Here is a 19,198-nt window from a genome sequence, read left to right as displayed (position 1 = left end):
AAATACGAACTTAATTTGATAAAAATCTTTTGTTTTCGAAAAACTTTTCGTTTTTAGAAACAAAAAAGAATTTAATACTTAAAATAAAACACTGACACTTTTTTGAAAGGGTAATAACATCTCGTTTTTACGATAAAAAAAACGTTATCAGTTAAAATGAAAGTGTCGCATGTCACATTAGGGGCTCCGTATTTTTGTTATAAAGTGGACAAAATATAAAAATAAGAAATTAGAAACAGATGTTGAACCACCTTAATATCAACTATATCGTTTTCGTGTACATCAAATACATGATATTATATTCCGTAAATGATTAAAACTTCCATGCTAGTTTTGTTTATAAGTTTAGATATACAGTATTAAAGTGCTGCTTTGGAATTACCCTTTTTCTGGAATAGAAAATTCAAAGATAAAGGTATGTCCTTCAGTTTATTTCACATGCTGGGTTACTAATCCTTCCAGACATTGAGAGGAAGTTATCCAGACACGATGGATTTTGTTTGCCGTGACAAACTGTCGTAAAATAACTTATATATATATAAAACAACAACAACAACAACAAACGAGTGAATTCTGAATTTTGAGATTATAAAAATGTCTGTCTGATTAAAATAACTAAATATTATCTTCAAATAGACGTGTAATACGGTTTTACTGTTTTAATGAATTTGAATACATGACTTGCCTTCTTGTAGGTTTTAATTCGTATATTTCTATTGAAATCGACAATTGTTTCCTTTCCCTAAAAGGTCGCCGAATTGTTATACGGATACAATTAGAGTCTTACGGATTCATGCTGCCTTGTTATATAATACTGCGAACGTTCCCTAGAATTTTAAGATTGAGGCGGAATCCCTATAGGTTTCACACTATCCGTCTCTCTGTTCGTGTCCGTTTACCTTTCCGGGTTAAATCCACTAACTCCGATTTTGCTTAAAACACACTTTTGCAGTACACAGGATTCACCAACTTAGGTCAAGAGGGGTCTAAACAGTAACATCATATTTGTCTTTATTGAATTGTCCGAGTCATTACCTTGTAACCCCCTATCCGATTTGATTTCAACTCTGCTTAGGTATGTTTCACTAAGGCGTGCTTTTTACATAGCAGTTTTCCTGTGTTCAAGGTCGATGCCAAGTGAAATCTGAAAGGTATTTTGTTTTACCTTCTGTGAGATTCTACCATGTTCATTGATTAAGTGGTGGTCACATGGTTACCCTATATATTTCTCTGGGGAGTCAGTAGATTTTCATGCCGGTCTATGCTATAGATAAGTGGTCAATCAATCATGGGGTTTGTTATGGACACTCCAGGATCAGTATGATAAATAACACCTTGACTCCCATTATCATACTGACCCCACATGCCTCAGAGGCGGTTAATATGGGTTTAAAATGCAGTTTGTTTAATTTATAAGCGTTTGACCCTTGGTGTATTTAAGTACAAACCTTTTGATATGACTTAAAATGTATGCGTGTGACTTTAAACCAGATAGAAATAAAACAAAACAGACACAATGATACGTTCATATTAGCACATTAAAGTTTAGATTCATAAGCTTACCCTTGAGCTTTTTTGCCTTTGATTTAAGAGAACACCCTTGAAGCACAATATATGACTTTATTCAAGATTTTTTCTAGCGCAAAAAGTTATTTTGAAAGAAAGTGTCATTTTCAACAGTAGTAGCTATTTGTTTGTGCCATGTTTAACGTTTGAATTTCTAATTATTAATTTACTGCATTTACTTTCGGATATAGTATATTAATATGGAGCACAGCCTGGTATGTACAAGCACAAATTTGAAAATTTGAACATCGTCATCGCATCTCATCTATCATTTTATTAAGATGGAAAAAGTGGAATCTTCACAGGTCGTTCCATGCGAAAAATCTAAATGCTTCTGCCAACAAGAGAAACATTTTATAAAAGCATAATTGGATAGAAACAGCTTGCAATAAAAAAGATAAAGCTAGGGTAGATTTCCCGGAAGCAAAGAACAAAAGAACACCCCAAACACAGTAATAGAGTCATGTATTGTAAAGTAGGCCGACAACAAAAAGATGCTTTAATATGATACATTTCTTCCTCTTGAATTTACAACTACCTTTATTATGTTATAAATCAACGTGTTACTTCACAGATCCTTTGTTTTACACATTTCAAGGCTGAAACTTCCTTTTCATATTGCTTTCAAAAAAAAAAACAAAAAAAAAAACAACCAAGTAAAAAAACCAAATCCTATAAAACATGTACACAGTTTAGAACGTTTTGTCATAATAACAATGGAGTGTGTATTCATTCAACCACTGAATATATTTAGTACTTTGTTTTTGTATCACAGTAGCAACTCATATTTATCAGTATTTTAGATATACAAAGCTAAGCTAAGTCTATGTGTGTCATTTTGTAAGTCTAAGAAGCAATAATATGCCAAAATTCAGCATATCAAATTCACGAGAAGATCAGCTAGGTTCACAGAACCAAGTAAATGAATAGCAGACTCGGTTATACTGAGTTGTTTATTAGAGTTAATTTGAACAGTCCGTGCGCCCAAATAAGCAGCTAAAACGGGGCTTTCTTATCTGCACCGCCCCCTCTGTGGTAGGGCGAAGGAGGATATAGTAATGCTGTCCGTTTGTCTGTTATTTCTATAATCATTATCCTTTAACAGAATAATTCATAACTCTATTGCCCGGAGCCTACATTCAGATCGGATTTGAGAAAATTTTCACACAACATGGGCCAAAAACTCTGTCTTGGTTACATTTTTCCTTTATCACTCTTTTTCCTATCTGCTCTTGAACTTGACTCAAATGTTCACCACATCGAGACGATATTTTGGACGGCTGGCTTCAAGGTCACACCAAGGGGTCAAAGGTCATATGACTTTGTTTCGTGTCCTCTCTGTAACTCTTGGATTGCTTGAAATTTTTTAAAGAAATTTGACACAGATGTTAACCACATCAAAACGACTTGCAGGGCGCATATTTTGGATGGCTTGCTTCAAGGTCAAGGTCACACTTAGGGATCAAATATCATACCTACGAGCATATACTGATCCGCATTGCAGTGCTCTTGTTTGATTTACTCATTTACTTGAACTGTTTGAAAAGAATATTTTTAAATTTTCGTGACGAGAATGGTGAAGTAAAACAACGGAACGTCTATGCGAAAACAAAAACCAGAATTAATTCATCCAGTATATTGACCACTTGACTCTTCTTATTTCATTATAATTAATTATTATTATTATTATACCAGATTTGTTGAGCGCCCTTTTCATTATGTAATATACGTTCAAAAGCGCTTTACAATTAAACATGTGACACATCGCAGATATGTAGGAAAATAACATGACATATGCAATCACAAAACCGAAACTGAACAATTTGATTAAACGTCTTTTTTATAAATGATATTTTCAATGGTGTTGTACATAATAATAAAAAAATAGTTATTACAACAATATCATAAATGAACAATGATGATATTTACAGCCTTATTGTAACAAACAGCCATGACCGCACCCACCACCCCTGAGGTCGTTTTACCCCTATTGCCAAATTAACAATTCACCGCACGATCCTAAAATATGAACAACAATGAGTCCAGATACGTCGTAATTTTTTTCGTCCGCCAGACTGTTGCTGTGATCACTAAGAAATGTACCTTGTCTTTACCATCTTGTCGACGCATGTTTCCGTTAAATGTAATGCTTAAAAAAACTCTTTTTTTGACATGTTGTTAAGTACTGTAAATCCGGTATTATTTGTGGTGTTTTAATTTTCGCTATTTTTCGCGAAATGGGTGCATCGCGAATTCATAAATCCGCGTAGATTTCCTTCCATAATATACAGACATATCCGAAAGAAAATGTCCGAAATATGGTCAATTTCAGCAATGAATACTAGCCGCCTAGTATTAAAAGAACTTCAATTTATTTTAATATGTTATGAAAACATATAATAAAAATCATCGAAATTACATTTCATGTAGAATATACTGCTTAAAGACAGAATTAACGCTAAGGTCTAGAGGTTGGATTTACATGCAGCTGGCAGGGATATATATATAACATAATATCCTGGTCAAGGCACTGGAAATTTCTGTGATGCTCTCCAAGAGGCCTGTACTGGTTCTTGCCAGGAAAGACGGCTTCGCGTGTATCGGTGCTATACACCGGGCACGTTAAAGAACCAGACTGCTGTTTATTCGCAAAGAGCTAGGCTAAGTTAGCCACGGACGGCTTTTATCTAAAATGATTTCTCTATCTGTTCTGGGGGGGGGGGGGGGGGGCTTTATCTCACTCTGTCCCTCTGGTCAGATCGCTCTGTGTCTGTACTAGTAGAGGATGAATTTCGCGCCCTATGTGGCTGCGTTTGCTATATGTAAAGCGCCTTTGAACGTGTTTATCATGAAAAGGGCGTATTATAAATCTGGTATAATAATAATAATAATAATAACTTTGTTTTTAACAGGTTACGGAGAGCATCTCCTTGATACACTTTGTATGTGTCAAACAAACAGAGCGCGTGATTTTTTACAGCTCGTTTAAATGGCTATGGATATGTATTGTACTTTGCCATCGAAATATTTCTGTAAATGCTTTTTCCCCTTTCGTTTGGACCAGACCATGTTTTCAAACAAGTCTATTTATTTCATGGACTGTACACATACTGTTTAGATAACAATAGGGATTGTTTAGATAACAATTGGGATTAGCAAAAATGTGTCACGCCATTGTATTATATACTTTGTACCGTACAATTATTCATGAAATGACTGTAACAAACTTTGAACATTTTATCAGCTATTATAATATATGTAATAAGAATAATCGCTCGTAAATTGAATAAAGGATTAAAAGGCTCTCTCTCAGTTTCAGTCGAACAAAAGCAATTGGTCGATTACTAATACGAAATAGCCGTTACGGACCATGTATTTAACGAGTCTTTGGCGTGCATAAAATCGTTACGGTACGGAATAATGGACATTAATGAAATCACGACTTCTGGAATGGAATTTCACTGATATAAGATAAAAACCTTCGCAAATTTTAATTTCTGACCCTCCCCTCGCGAATTCATAAATCCGCGAAATAATTCAGGGTGCGAGAATTCGCGAAATAAAGACCACGCGAATATAAAGTGATTTACAGTATAAACTTCCTTCAGCAATATTTTTCATACAAAATGCATTTCAGTGGTGCAATGGTAAACTGTTGTTCAACACAATACCATTGAAGAAACAAAAGCGAGATTTTACGGACCTATTTAACTTTATTTCTATCGAAAATAATATCGCTAAAATAGTATGTAAATAATATTAATTTGTTTAGAAATATAATCAAAGGTTAATGATGCCTTGCTGTATGTGACAGCTACAATTCTTGTCATGAACATCAAAACATCTGTTTTAACATGAAATCAAAAGCCTTATGGATAGATATTATATTACCCCGCAAAATAAGTTTGAAGTGAGGTATGTAGGAGTCACCGACGGACTGGTCGGTTAGTATGCTAAAATCCTCCGTTAGAAGACAATTGATGCACTCACTATTTCCACTCTTTTGATTAATTATACAGAACAGAACAAAAAGGAAGAGAACATATATTGTATTTGACTTGTACCACAGGCACATCATCATAAAACAAATTTACAAATACAATTCATATAATAAAGTCATATTTCAACAAGTATAGATTATAATTATAATAATATTCCTCTAAACTTCTGAGAGGATGGGATGTTATATATTTGTAACAGATGTTCTCAATGAAAGAGCGTCTTTAATATAATTTGCTAAGTTTGATAAAATTGCTTTCTCGTCAGTTCTTAATAATTCATGCTTGGTCTAATATAGTAATACTTCTTAATATACAATTTTTTTCAAATCAGAGTTACATGGGGAAATCAAAATAAAATGATATTCGTCATCAGTGTCATGCTTATCACAATATATACACTAACGCTGATTTATCTCGCTTCTCATTATACCATACCAGCCTGTTTGAATTATCAGAGAGTGAGAGGACAGTCTCATGTTGGTTAAATAACTTCTTAGATCACAAGGTAAGATGTACAATTTTTTTTTCACACTCGTAAACACATTTAACATTATTATATAATTCTAAAACAGAACTACTTTGCTTGCAAACATACCAGCCTTGGACAAAGCAATCAGTCACACGTTGTTTAAAATATAGGACAAAATTCTTATCACATACAGTATCGGATGATTCCCAAACATACCTAAAACCATACTCCGATAATAGTTTTTTTACCTTTTCACAACCAGTTAATCTTACCAACTAAACAATCATCATGTGCAATTCTATATGCATGCTGCAATATTATGTCATCCGTTTTAACTAATTTAAACCAATATTTAATAGCCTTTACGTATCTCATAGCATAAATGGGATATCGTGCATGCAAGTTCCCCATATACAGTATTTTTACATGTAGCTGTCTTAACCTTTAATATCTTTTTACAGAATTTTAAATGTATTCTCTCAATTTCCTTTGATTTGCTAAAACCCCATATTTCTGATGCGTAACTTAAAGTAGACCCGACGAATGAATCAAACAACTGACACAAAATTTTCGGCTTTAACTGGTATTTATTACAATTAACAATTATACACTTTATCACCACGTAATGTGGGCAGGCGTGTCACGATTCTGTCCTGGAGGTAAAGTTGGGGACAACAATACTCTACCTCAAGGTTTTGCAGCAAATTTGTTCCGCGGTTATATACCATAAACATGATAACCATGAAGTTTTGATATGCTGCCACACTTTGTCTGGGGCTGGCAGTGCTTGGATGCATCCATACCACTTTCCCTTAAAGTTGTGGTTGAACTACCTCCAAAGTTTCAAACATTTCGCAATATGAATTTTCGATGTTCGTGGTATAATTTTATTGGTTAGAAATAAGCATTCATACACTCTCTCCAGTTGTTTTTTAAACTCATCTTTTCATTTTAGACTATCACTTGCGAAATGATTTGTTTAGTCTGAGAAAGCGTATTGAGGGGGATTATTATATATCAGATAGAAGAATAAATAAATAAGTGCTTAAGGCGTAGGCGCTGAGTGACTTGAATAATATTTATATATATTTTGGAGATTGTCGAAAACGGTCTTTACAACCGCTTGGTCTATATGCTAAAAGCACTTGCCGGATAGACTAGTATGGATTAACACAATACCTTTTTTCATGAATAAATGGATATGGTTGGACGATTAGATGAAAACAAAACTGCTAGAGTAAAGGTGTTTTAAATGATTATATTAGACGTGTGTGAGATGCTTTTTGAAAGGATAGTATGCAGTTTGACATATGGCAGAGGAAATTAAGATATAATTAAATCTTTTACAGTTCGTGTAAGTATCGACAAACCAACTATAAAATACGTTCTAGACTCGGTGTTATAACAGTTTGTGGTCCTTTGGGATCGTGGAGTTCATGCTTGGTGTCTGTTTTTTACTTCCAGGAGATCTTCTTTTGTGTTGTTTAATTTTTTCCGTACCTAAATATTAGAACGATATAAATAGAAGATCTTTAAAATAAAGAAAATGTGTGGTAATTGTATAGACAAACCAAAGGACGTTTTGATTTCATCATTTAAGTTCTTTGAGTCACTGTATTTTCGCAACAATGTTAGTTTCAGGCAACGAAAATATAAAAGTTTAAAAGTTTTCTGGTATTTTCTAGGAAATATATTCATATTTTATTAATACTTTTTATTCTGACAGTTAAAAGGATACGTTATATAATATATAGTCGCTATATAAGACAGAGACTTGTATGAGAACTCGAAACATTATTTAATGATTGGTAAGGCTGAATAAAACGTAACAGTGACAGTAATTGGGCGTAAATTAATTGCGCAGTGAGCAATAAGGTAATCAAAATATAAAAATTCACAAAATTAGTTCAACTTGGTGCTGGATGCTATGCGACAAGTAGTGCAATTATAGGCAGGATTAAACAATTCTGCAGTCTGTCTTATTATTATTATTATTATTATTATTATTATTATTATACCAGATTTATATAACGCCCTTTTCATGATCAATTTCACGTTCAAAGGCGCTTTACATAGTTCAAATGCAGCCACACAGGGCGCATAATTCATCCTCTACTAATACAGACACAGAGCGATCTGACCAGAGGGACAGAGTGAGACAAAGCCCCCACGACAGAGAGATCAGAAATCAGATACAGGCTTGTCCGGCTAACTTAGCATAGCTCGTTGCGAATAGACAGCCTGGTTCTTTAACGTGCCCAGTGTATAGCACTGATACACGCAAGGATTGCCAGGGTTCCTGACCAGTACACCTCTAGTTGGGTGGGAAACACTGAAAAGCGTTTCTGAAAATTCCCGAGTAGCTGCCGGGGATCGAACCCTCAGGATTGGAAGGCCAGTGTGCAAACCACTGAGCTATCCGTCCACCACATAAAAGTCTTACAATCTTCAAAAGATAGAAAATGTCTTAATCCTGACATTGGATACTAATATGCATGTGTGCATTAATAAGTATCAGACTTATATCAAGAAATATGAACGATCTCTGCAGTGGAGACATTGCATGACATTAGAGATGTAAATTGTAATGCGCAAAAAAAAATCCTGGTGTGCGAAGCTAATAATCTTTTAGTTGCACATTCTACTTATTAAATGATACAAAGTTTGTTGGGCAGAGAAAATCTGAAATTTATCGACGTTAATGTACTTTTTGACGCAATGTCATCCATTAATGTGGTGTGACGTCAAAATATTGATGGATATTTCAGTTCCTCTAAATGGAGTTAAAACAGTATATTATTATTAGAATTTTTTCAATTCAGTATTTTCCAAAGTGAACTGCTTTCATCTGTAAGTTACTAATTATGTATGTTTTGATTAAAATGTTATGACGTAACCCGGAGCCTGAAGGAATTTACTTTATTATCGTTGTTATGTTTAATTATAATAAAGTTATTATTAAACGCAGGTCAAATTTTTATTCAGATCTGTTAAATTGTGGCAGAGATGAAAACAAACAAAGTCAGGTGTGGATGTAGCAAAAAAATCAGGTGTGGATTAAAAATTGGATGAGTACAGTTTGAGAGAAAACATATTCCAACCGTTTACAATGTAAACTCATTTTAATAATTTTATTTGTCCATAATATTATGCCAGGTTGGTTATTATTATGCAATGCATATTTAATGAATAACTACATTAAGCATTACAAGTGAAACAGTTAACAACATCTCGACGCGATGGATTGTTAACGTTGAATTTGTATATTCGAAAACCCTTTAACATTGCATTTTCTGTTATATATTTTCCATCAAAATTGAAAACTCTGCAACAGTGTTATTCTCGCCTGTCAAATATTTTGATTCTGGCCTGGTATTTTTTCTCTCCTGTTTCTGTTTAATCCAATCAGGCCTAACAGAATAGAGTAACATGCATCTGAACATTCATATGTTCTTCGGCTTCGTCTGACTGATCTACATTTACTTACTAAACTCATGTTCGGTACTTTACAAATGTTTTCTGTGGATTGCCGTGTATATATTAGTTGTCAGATCCTAATTATAAAGTACGATTGTAATAGTGTGTAGTTTTATCTGAAGGGTTTGTCCATGTCTAAATCACAACGGCTAAGATTTTATAAGAATACCGCTTCACCTTGCGATGTAACTTAGTGATTTTTACATAGTCCTTTATCTTTGGGACATGGTAGGGATTAAAAGTGATGGTTTTCGCGCAATTAACCGCTCAAGCTCCCCAAGTGATGTTACTGCCACTGACCATTCCAAGGTGTCCCACTGTTTTGTTTGTGTTTGTTTAGTCTTTGTACGCAACAGGGACTGCATTTTACACTGGATATTCATAAAATTTAGTCAGAATGGTTGTCATGATGAAATCTAGGTCAAGTTTGAATATGGGTAATCTGGGGTAAAAAAACTAGGTCGCTAGGTCAAATCAAAGAATAACATTGTGTATGCAATAGGGACTGCATTTTATACTGGGTCTTCATGACACAATGTTTGTCTGGATGAAATCTAGGTCAAGTTCGAATATGGGTCATCTGAGGTCAAAAACTAGGTCACCGGGTCAAATCAAAGAAAAACCTTGTGAACGCAATAGGGGCTGCATTTTACACTGGATATTTGTAAAATTTAATCAGAATGGTTGCCTTGATGAACTATAGATCAAGTTCGAATATGGGTCATCGGGGTTCAAAAGTTAGGTCGCTAGGTGTAATCAAAGAAAAACCTTGTGTATGCAATAGGGGCTGCATTATACACTAAATCTTCATGAAATTTGATCACAATATTTGTATGGATGAAATCTAGGTCAGATTCGAATATAGATTATCTGGGGTCAAAAACTAGGTCACCCGGTCAAATCAAAGAAAAACCTTGTGTATTCAATAGTGGCTGCATTTTACACTGGATTTTCATGAAATTTGATCAGAATGTTTGTCTTGATGAAATCTAGGTTGAGTTTTAATATGGATCATATTGGGTTAAAAACTAGGTCACCTTGTCAAATCAAAGAATAAGATTGTGTATGCAATAGGGGTTGCATTTTAAACTAGATCTTCATGAACTTTGATCAGAATGTTTGTCTTGCTTAAAGCTTGGTCGAGTTTAGATATGGGTCATGTTGGATTAAAACTAGGTCACCTGGTCAAATCAAAGAAATACCTTGCCTATGCAAAAGGGGTCACATTTTAAGCAGGATATTCATTCAATTTGATCAAGCTGTTCTAAGGTGAGCGACCTAGGACCATTTGGTTCTCTTGTTGTATAACTATGCGTAGTTTACACATCCATATAAGCACTACGGAAGGGTCTGAGAGGTTTCGGTCTTGAAACGTGACATTTCCTGTTGGTTAATATATCATTTGTAACGTATTGTGATTACTTACAATCGTAAGAAGGTAAAAGAACAGATGTTAAAATATCTGTATGATGTTTATCACTGGAAATAATTAAGCCCAATATAATTTTCATATGTCAGAGTTGATCAGTGTAGAAAAGTTTATTTAGGTCAAGGTACAGTTGGAAATGAGGTATGAGATAATCATGTTTAAACGATATCCTAGGCATTTCTGAAACTGAAAGATGGTTTACCAAGTTGGTTTTTCCATGTTCACATGAAATTTCTAATTAAGCCGTCCTTGAAATATATTTACTGCAAAGTACAACAACTTTATTGCGTAGTTACTTCAGTGAAATGTGTAGCATATGCCCCTCCGCCTCTTCCCCACACAAGAAGTGTTTTAATACAATATTTCATTGCGCTCGGTGGCAGCTGGATACTAGAAAATTAATATAAACCGTTCTTAAATACTTTTAACAGTAGTTGTAACTATCATGGTTTAAATATAGATATGTTTAAGATCATCAGAGCACAACACCGTAAATGTGAGAAGTTGTATCTCTCACCGTCCGTCGTCTATTACTCAGTGTCAGCAAATGTTTTCTTCATTGGGTAGAAGTTGGTGAAATATAGCAAGTGTGTTGCTTGGTAAACTCCCGTCAATGTTTTTGACCGAAATCTATTCCCTGCAGAAATGTCATTGCCATGGCAACCGAAAAACGAACTTTAAAAGATTTCTTGTTATCAACCATTGGCCAAATTTCCTTGAATGACGCTCTGCTAGAATTAATCAAATGAATCCGGTCCATTGACAAGAGACATTGCCGCCAGCGGGGGAGAACAATATTCTATGTGCAACGTATGCAAAAACTTGTTTGCTCATGTTTAAATTATTTCAAACAAATATTCCATGTGTGATCCGTAACCAATATTTTTCAAATTATGCGGATTTGCCAAGACACATAAAATAGAAAAGCCATAAAAGAACGTCTGCTCTTATACCGCTGGCTAGATTTCGAAACGAATTTACACAAAGTTTTCTTGGGTGACCCTTTACTTGTTATTTTCAACGTTTCCTGTTTTTTTTTTTTTTTTCGAACTTGGTCGTCAGTGAGAGTGACCAATTTGCGTTAACATTGAGAAATGCTCAATTTTTCTAACCTGCTTGTCTAACTTTAAGATAATGAAAACAGACTGTTAATTGAGGTACGAAAAGAACACATCACCAGCTAATATCTTTATGAATTAAATTGAACATAATTTTACACAATGTTCAGTACGTGACCATTTATCCAGATTCTTCAAATTACACCAATTTGGCAATTAAAATGGTCGCCCGAGGCCGTTTCTTAAAATCTCTTCCAATTTCATACTGCTGGTCCGACTCACACGTGCTTCCTGGCTGACTCTCTGCCAACAACATTGAAATGATGTCGATTCAAATAAAGCATTAACTGACTCGTCAAACCTGCTAAAGAGCTTTCTTTAATTAATAAAATTTTCTTTTGAGGTATTCTCAACTAAGTTTTATTTTTCAAATAGCTGTGTTTTGTTTAACCATGGCTACAGAAGCTAAAATTCTAACCGACTGATTCAGTTTCGAAATAATTTTACGGAAAGTGCCTTTCAGAATCGCTTCTTTTAGGGGAGATGGGCGAAGCCAGTTTTCTCTTTGAAAATGTTCAGGCCATTTTTCAAATTCATTTGACAAAAGTACTTCTTTGATTACTTTCTGTCTTCCGACATTGTTACATAGTTCATAAGTATCAAAGAAAGGTTTTCATTTGATATGTATAAATAATGGGCAACATCAAGACATAATTTTGAAATAAAACTCCGGATACAAAGGAATTTGACCAACAAAAGATCTAATAAGAAAAGGTACCCTCCAAGAATGCAGCCTCCTCCTGAAAATGAAGCACTGCAGCTGTGATCGTCTGAATATGTTAATGATTGACATTTATACAAAAACACAAAGTAAGTGTAAAACAATTTAGGCAATGAAAACAAAACAAACTAATAAAGGAACATAGTGAGGCAACGCTCTAGAACGGTCAGTGCAAAATGCCATTTGGGAGTTTGAACCGGCTAATGGCCCACATCAAATAACCAGTCTTAACCACTCTCATGTTCATAAACAATATTGTTTTTCACTGCATGGAATATCTCTGTGAACCCACATATACGTCTGTATCTGAAAAGTTCTCTCTGTCTGTTCTGGGGGCTTTATCTCACTCTGTCCCTCTGGTCAGATCGCTCTGTGTCTGTACTAGTAGAGGATGATTTCGCGCGCTGTGTGACTGCAGTTGCTGTAAAGCGCCTTTGAACGTGTTTATCGTAAATAGGGCGCTATATAAATCTTGTATAATAGTTAAATAATATAGAAAGGAGAGGTATTTGCCAGAACATTCTTTTACTCACCTACTAGAACATATATAACCTACTATAAAGCCTCTTTGGACATATAATAGCATCTTTTACACATAATTAAAAGCGTTACTGCTATAGTTATATTGTCGTTGTTATGTACAATACATGATTCAGCCTTGACAATATAAACAGTTCTCATTTCACCGGAGTTTTGGAATTTATACGCTTAACATAATTTACTAATTAAAATACGTTTTAAAATAAAAACCTTAGAATGCAAATAAAATATAAACGCATTTAAAAAGCAAGAGGTATATTTGTTTTCGGTCTGGTTCTGCAAAATGTTTATTTCTCTGTACATCTCTGGAAATAAAGAAAAGTAAATTGTAAATAAATATGCTTATCATATACCTATATAAATTCTGTAAAAACATCGACTTGTGTGTCACAAATAAATATGAACAGGCAGAAAAATTCCGTATTGTACTTTTTATTGTATGTTACCGTACTACCTTCATTAATATGCATGACCTGGCAGAGTTCATACAACCAATACTGCAGAAACACAGTAGAACAATGTTTCCAGGTAATAGTGTCTGAATGTTTTTTATTGGATGCTTATCATAGTTAAAGCAGTAGAATATTCATTATAAAAACAGCTATCTGAGACGTTATATTTGGCTCTCGTGGATTTTACTAGACTGGAACATACTCCGAACTTGCGTGCCTCGGGAGACCTTAATCTTGTAAAAATGTTCAGCGAGCGAAATACAACATCCCAAAATAAACTGCTGTTATAATAACTCTTATACATAACTGCTACCTTCTGTCATTAATGTACCACTGTAAGTTTTCGAAAGAAATAGCCAAAATAGAGTACATAATACTGAGCAATTATTATACGCCCGAAGGGACGTATTATGTTATATCCCCGGTGTCCGTTTGTCCGTCCGTCCGTCCGTTAGCAATATCGTGTCCGCTCTGTAACTCTTGAACCCCTTGAAGGATTTCAAAGAAACTTGACACATATGTTCACCACACCGAGACAACGTGTAGAGCGCATGTTTTGGATGTCTCGCTTCAGGGTCAAGGTCACACTTAGGGGTCAAATGTCATATCAGTTTGTTTCGTGCCCGGTCTATAACTCTTGAACTGCTTGAAGGATTTCAAAGAAACTTGGCACAAATGTTCACCACACCGAGACGACGTACAGAGCGCATGTTTCGGATGACTAGCTTCAAGCTCAAGGTCACACGTAGGGGTCAAAGGTCATATCAGTTTGTTTCATGTCCGCTCTGTTACTCTTGAACTGCTTGGAGGCTTTCAAAGAAACTTGGCACAAATGTTCACCATACCGAGACGACATGCAGAGCGCATGTTTCGGATGACTCGCTTCAAGGTCAAGGTCACACTTAGGGGGTCAAAGGTCATATATGACTTTGCTTTGTATATATTGCTCTGCATTTCAGTGCTCTTGTTTTTTATTTGGCAGATCCATTTTTTGTTCATTTACAATTAAAAACTTTGGAATTACTTCCCTTTTATGTTACTATAAATAGCTTAATTTGAAACGTTTTTATTATTGGCCGTAAGGAAAAAACAAGACCACTTTTCTGTGTGGTAAAACATGGATGGTACCTCCAATTTTTAGGTATATTTTGACATACCTGTACCTGGTAAGGATTTTATTATGGACTTAGATTTTTTGGGGGAATTTCTTCCCTTTGTTGTTCCTGTCCTATGGGCTTCAACAGTCAAGTTCTTCAAAATTTTCTCCAATCTTCTGATGTAACCCTTCGGGCGTATACTGCCCCGATTGGCGGAGCTCTTGTTAATTCTAATAATGAATTATCCATTATAACATATATGTGACATATTACAATATCGTATATAAAATTGTATCTTAATGGTTTTCATTCATGAATTAAAACGGTCTTTAGAATTACATGAGCACACATGTAATGACATAAACGAGATGTTTCACTAGATTGTATAGCATCTACACAATACAAAGTTAACACATGTCCGAAAATACTGTCTATTGTATATTCTACCTCCTTTTTTAAAGAAAATTTTCAGAGTAGATTGCAGTTGTATAAATTACTACTCGACACAGGATAACGTGATGAAAGGCTGATCCATAGAAATCAAATGATCGATAATTTTATCTGTGAAACAATATTTATTGGCTGGGACTGGGTATATAATGCACCTAATGGTGTCAGTGTACTATTAAGGCCGTATAATTAATTCAATTTTCGTAACATTTCGGTAAATTAAAGAAAATACATTTATGACTAGCCGAAATAGCATATTAAGGTTCTGTAAAAAGTGATCAATGCCTTTGTTTTATCACCACTGTAAAAATAATTTTTAATATTAACATTTTTTTTTAAGTTATAGAACATAGCAAATGACCGTGGTGTAAATTTATTTCGAATGGTACAGGCGCATATAAATAACGGAACAAAGCTGTATATTTCTAGACAGGAAACACGTAACAACATACTAATTTTTTAAAGTTATAATTGAAGTATGCAGCAGTTTTATTTATAGTCATACCATACAAACATATATTAAAACTTTTGTATTTCATGTTTTTCCCCTATGGTTTACTTACTAGTCACAATATTATACTTACAACGCCTGTCCTGCGGATTCCGTCGATGGCAGTGACAAAAAACAATTTTTTGGCGATAGAAAATAAAATTGATCGGGATGATTATACACCAAGCACTCGTATGTAAAATAACATTTTCAGTATATCCGTGGCAGTAACATCTGATTCTGAACTGTTTTCCGCCATAAATTTCTTCCGAGTGAATAGTACAACGACTATCATGTCTTTTTCCATCAATTACATTAATCATGATTAACGAATTGTTTCATTAAAACACATTTAGTTATTTGCTGTGTTTCAGACAACCGAAAGATTGCATAATACCAAAGGTATGATCATGTAGAGATTTGTCAAATCATGTCAAATGCTTGAGCTGCCAAACATGACGGACATCTAATTTGTTATAACAAAGACAAAGGCTTCGTAAGCTCCACCCAGTTTGCTTTATTGGGATTGATTTTTTGTATGGAATTTAATAAGACAGAACTTTAGGATTATGTTTATTGAAACCATGTTGAAGGAGAAAATACTCGAAGCTACAACTTGTGTAATTAGTTGTTTGTTCCTGAAAATTACAATCAGAAGAAGGTTAAAGAACATTATTAAGCCAACACGTGTTAATATATTATATTGTGGAATGAATATTAGTCAAGGTATAGGTGTTTAGGAGACACGAGTTCATCTTGCTAGCGCATTATATTATTTCACTCGCACGCATGGTACCTGTAATGGTTCCGAGAAATTGCCTTGTATTTAATCCCCCGCCACGAAGGTTGGAGTTATAGGAATGGTCTCTGTCCGCCCGTCTGTCCTTCCGTCCGTCCCTCCGTCCGTAGCAATTGTGTCCGCTTCATATAAATTAAACCCCTTATCATGAACTTTGGGTCAAATAATTACCTTATTGGATTAAACAAACATGTAAATCAAAACAGTCTTTTGGATTTCCATGAAACTTTGGTCAAATGATCACCTCATCAAGATAATGTGCAGAACTTATGAGTCAGCCATGTTGACTCAAGATCAAGGCCACAGGTCAAGGTCAAAGGTTTTAGCCTTCCATTTTGTGTTCGCTCTGTATCTCCTAAGCCCCTTGAAGCAGTTTAATATCACTTGGCTGTAATATTTCCCTTATCAAGACGATATGCAGAACTCAAAATTCACCCATGCCAGCTCAAGGTCAAGGTCACAACTCAAATGTTTGAGCCTTCAATTTCCTTTGAATCTGGAGCATTTCCTGTATTTTCTCTGTCTTACACAGACTATTTACTCAAATGGATCATTTTGTAACATATTAAAGCCGTTCAGAAATGGTAAGTGAATCCATAAGTTTGTGATATTCACACACCGTTCTACTTGCCAGTTTCATTGATGAATTGTATACTCCTGATTCTTTTTTATATTAAACCTATTCCTTCGATATCTCAGCATAGCGCTTGGAACAAATTAATTGATGTCGTCATACATGGACTATAAAATATATATACCAACGTCAATGCTTTCACCCAATACCATCAACCCTTTCACTATCCATAACAGCGGCGGGGATATAGCTGTCCTTTAGACTGCCTTGTTTGTTTTCTTTTGAAAGCCTTGCTTCTATAGAATTTCAGATTGGGGATGTTTTCCCCTAGGAAGAACTTTGTTCTTGAACAGGGTGTTACAAAAACGTTACATTGTAGACATACATGTAAAGCAAAGAATATCGACAGAAACTTCTAAAATGGTGATTTTATTTTCCCTGCATGTGTTGACTTCTGAATCATGTTCGATCATGGCAGTATTGGTCAAACATTGGATAGCTGTTTGATTCAGTGAAATATTGCCATATCTTACATTGTGTACACATAAACAGCCGTATTCCTTTCGGTCATTTTTAGTAGTCTTATTCAGAATGAATATAACAATTGTATCTAGGAAAGTGTAATAATGGACAAGGTTAATCCAATAAAAGCAAAGCTGTAACATTTGCTCTGTTCTCCCATATTATAAAGCTTTTATATAATATATCTAATCAAAATATATCTGATGCATAAATTTATGGAAAAATGCTTTTATTTAGTCTGAGTTATTGGTCTTGCTATAGACTAAATGCTACGATTCATGTTGTTCAACTTCCTTGTATTCAAATATAAAGATGTTCATGTGATTAAACAAGTAGGAAAATGGACACGGCTATAACACCAGGGTCAACATTTTCATATTTTACATTGGAGACCTTACAACGTTTTATCATAATCCAGGAAGCATATGACAATATGATCGGGGACAAGTTGGATAAGTTCCAAGTTTGCTTCTAAACCATATGAAAAAGTGCTCTTAAATTGGAAAACATTTCTATATATGTCTGTTTCGTTAAGCCACATCAAATGTATAGCTCTTTAATTACATATATTAAGTAAATACATTTTTAAATTCGTGTTCTGAGGAATTTTATATTTTTGATAATTTCATGATAAGCAGTACTGGTCTTCCTCCATAAGATTAGCATTCACTCACTTTAGAATATACTAGTAATCAGATAGCAGAATGTGCACATCCGCGTGCTGGTAGTTGTGATGCGGTATTCCCGGTTGGATATTTATCTTTCTTTTTTTCGAAAATGAGAGTTCATTATGTATGGCTGCACCTAATTGGATGTAGTAAATCAAATTATGACAAAGCAGTTTGTTATGCACTTTAAGTGTTATTAAGTATTTCAAACAGTATTGGCTGCTTTGTTAATGTTCAATAAAATCTATTAGAAGATTTTTTGGAAATATAGAACGCAGCCAAGCAAAATAATAACAGTTTCGCCTTGATTGAGTCTGTTTATAAGACTTCTCATAGAAAACACAACATCATCACATTTTGAACAATCATAATTATCTTTTAATATTCTATACAAGAATTCAGTTTTTAAGGATGTAGAAGATATAATAGGAAAAACTGATTGTCAAATGTTTCTTTTTCTAAAACGCCAAATGTTCCATCTTCGTCTTTTTTAGCCGGGTCTTCGTCGACATGGCATTGCTTATACGTTCATATCATGTTTTCGTAATTCTCCATCTTCTTTCAAGAATCTAATTTCAAAGCAAAACAAAACTTACAAATAAATTTCCACATACGATTTAGATTTTTACAAATATTAAACTTTCTATCATGATTTTAAGTTTTGATTAAAGTATCATTATAATGAAAAATCAACCTAAAAAGGATTGCAAAAATATAAATTGTGCATTAGACATTGGTACATGTAGGTAATGGAGGCGTGCAGTATCGCCATATCGCTGTAATATTTCATTTAATAGATAAATCTGTGTGCGCAAAATTTGCAAT

At 34.4% G+C, this 19,198-nt stretch overlaps 2 long non-coding RNA genes across 6 annotated transcripts in view; one reads left to right on the top strand and one right to left on the bottom strand.

Annotated features, from left to right (window-relative positions):
- The window catches only part of LOC123553776 (uncharacterized), a 78,197-nt gene that overhangs the window by 15,087 nt on the left and 43,912 nt on the right, over positions 1-19,198 (top strand). The window contains exon 1 of one of the 5 annotated variants that reach the window (XR_006686851.2): positions 7,082-7,390. The exons of the other annotated variants lie outside the window; for them this stretch is intronic. This is a non-coding gene — a long non-coding RNA (uncharacterized LOC123553776). Of the gene's footprint in view, positions 1-7,081; positions 7,391-19,198 lie in introns of those variants that run through there. 5 annotated transcript variants of the gene reach the window in all.
- Positions 12,832-16,227, bottom strand: LOC123553782 (uncharacterized). Its single transcript, XR_006686877.2, has 2 exons — positions 15,905-16,227; positions 12,832-13,626 (listed from the first exon to the last, which is right to left on the bottom strand). It is a non-coding gene; the product is annotated as an uncharacterized LOC123553782 (long non-coding RNA).

This window comes from Mercenaria mercenaria, chromosome 7 (assembly GCF_021730395.1).
Source record: "Mercenaria mercenaria strain notata chromosome 7, MADL_Memer_1, whole genome shotgun sequence".
In the NCBI taxonomy this organism is placed as follows: domain Eukaryota; kingdom Metazoa; phylum Mollusca; class Bivalvia; order Venerida; family Veneridae; genus Mercenaria; species Mercenaria mercenaria.
Note: the sequence above shows the minus strand (reverse complement) of the source record. Positions and strands in the feature narration are given on the sequence as shown.